Source organism: Oenanthe melanoleuca, chromosome 7, assembly GCF_029582105.1.
Source record: "Oenanthe melanoleuca isolate GR-GAL-2019-014 chromosome 7, OMel1.0, whole genome shotgun sequence".
In the NCBI taxonomy this organism is placed as follows: domain Eukaryota; kingdom Metazoa; phylum Chordata; class Aves; order Passeriformes; family Muscicapidae; genus Oenanthe; species Oenanthe melanoleuca.
This window is the reverse complement of record NC_079341.1, coordinates 477168-479637: the sequence shown is the minus strand read 5'-3', so window position 1 is coordinate 479637 and position 2470 is coordinate 477168.

The following is a 2470-nucleotide window of genomic DNA, read 5'->3' as shown; positions in this document are numbered from 1 at the left end:
TCTTTGGGTGTTTGTCTGACTCGACTTCCTCCCTCCCAGATCTTGATTTTACATCCTAAGAGATTTTACATCCCATGCCTCTGTATCCTGGGGCTTGTCACAGCTTTTCACTGTGGATTCAAGCAAAGTCACTTGTTCCCCAGACAGTGGGGACATCCAACAGAACATTGTCTCATGTCCTCCTCTTAGTCATGCTGCCTCCATCTCTGTGGAGATGTGTGTTGGGCTCCCTGCAATGCTGGGGACACCTCACTCATAGCTGGAAAGTCTGAGGAGCAGTTCTGAGGTGGATCTGTGAGTGGCAGCTGTTTGTGTCAGATGTCCTGCTCTCCTCTCCATGGAAAGTCAGGAAAAAACGCCTTCACGTTTGCCCTAAGAAAGGTGGTTTTGTTACAGCTCAAGAAGTACCTACCAATGGCTTGCCACAGGCCTTGGCATGAGTCAGGGGTGGAGGAACATGAAAGGGACAAGCACTTGGGCTACACATGTGTGGCTAGGGATGCCCAGCCTTCAGGATGGGCTGCTGCCAGCAGAAAGGGGTGGGGAAAGGGGGCTTCTACACACTCCTTCCTGGATGTTCCCCCTCACATCCCACCTGGGCCATATCCAATGCAGGGATGCAAAAGGCGCCCAGGGAAAGATCTCCTTGTCTTTGGGCTGGTTTACAGCTTTTTGCTAAAAAAGTTAGGTGGCAGGAGGGGTCTTTCCTGCTTCTGTTCATTTTCCCCCCTCCATTCCTAACCATGCCCTAGTATTTTCCCTCTACAGAAAGGAAAAGAAGATCCTAAACCAGCAAAAAATGTCAGATTCTGAGCCTTGGTTCTGGAGTGTTTACCAGTTTTCCCCACCATTTCACCATGTCATTTAGAGAAAAATCTAAATGTTCCCTTTAAATTCCAATTTGCCCAGAAGAAACACAATTTTAACCAGAACCGGGTGACAAGCTGGCTTTCCCCAGAGACAGGGACCAGTAGGAATTTTTTAGAAGTGCCCAGCACCTTGTATTTAGCAGTGTTGCCCTGTCTCTCCATACTGTTCTGCACTGTTGAGGTAGAACTGTGGAGGCCCTGTCAGATGTCTGGGATAAAGCTGGCCCTGACATGCTAGACTTAATTTGTCTTCCATTTCTGGTGATATTCACTCCCCTCTTTTCAGTCTCAATTTTTGTACTTCCATTACAGGGAAGGTCAAAAATGCCTCTGCCTGCAGGCCTGCTTTGATAAACTTCAGATGTTCTCCAGATGTCCAGCGAGAGGATTTATGTAACAACAGCAGAATTTGGGCCACATTTCTCTGCTTTCCTCTGACTAAATGCTCCTCATTTGAGGCAATGCTGATTCACTGCCCTTCATGGGAAGGTGATGGCTGGGGAAGGACTGGATTGCTGAAACTGCTTTACCAGTGTGGTAGGACTCCTAAAACACATATCCAGCTGCTCTGGGATGATTTTGAACTGCATATTTAAGAGCCTTTCTTGTGCCTACAACTTTCCCAAGGCGTGATCCGTTGTCTTGCGTCTCCTAGATGTGACAGCCAAAAAACTGAGTGTTCAAATGCCTCCTGTTCCTCTGTGGTTTGGAGCTTGCTTTAGCTCATTTTTCCCAAGAATGCTTTAGTTTAGGGTATGCACCATTTAGTCCAATTGCATGGCTTTTCCCCTTAAAAGAAGTAACACTTCATAAGGAGAAAGAACTGTGGACAAACAGTAGAGGAAAGACTGTAACCTATTAAGAAATAAGAAAATATGGGGTTGACACACAGAATTAATTCTCAGCAAACTCAACATCATGGAGGAAGACCATTCCCTCCCCGCCCCCAGCACACACTATCATCATCATCATTCTCCGTCTTCAGGTAAAGGATTTAGAAATTATGGCCTCCCATAATGTTGCATGGGATGAAGGAGTATCACCAAAGCATGGTGCAGCTCTGGGAGACTTGCATGTAACAAGTATAGTTTTTGCTAATTCCCATCCATAATTAGGTCACTTAGATTTTAGGGACCTATGTAATAATGGGACTAAATAAGTTGTTATGTTCTGGCTAGGCTGAGAAGACTTTAATTAGACAATTTATTTTTTATATTTATTTTTACATTTAACTGTGCCTTCCCTGATTGTCCATAGCTAAGTCCACAGGAAAACACAGATGCTCTGCCAAGGTCTTGCTCCTCAGAATTTCTCCTCACTGTAGGCAGTTCAGGCTGGATCCACAGTGTGCTTTTCCACAGAAAATGTATATCGTGTCAGCAGAGACTCTGGAGGATGTATGGCAGGAAGGGGGCTACAGCCAGGTGGGCCTCACTGTACTTCTGAACACAGTAAGGGGCACTGCTTCATTTCTATTTCCCTATTTTTCTTGTTTCTTTTAGTTTCTTACAGGTGTGGGCATCCGTGTCCCTCACAGAAACTACAGAGGTGCTCCCAGGAGCACGCTGCAGCAGTGACACAACCCTTCCACTGAGGATGAG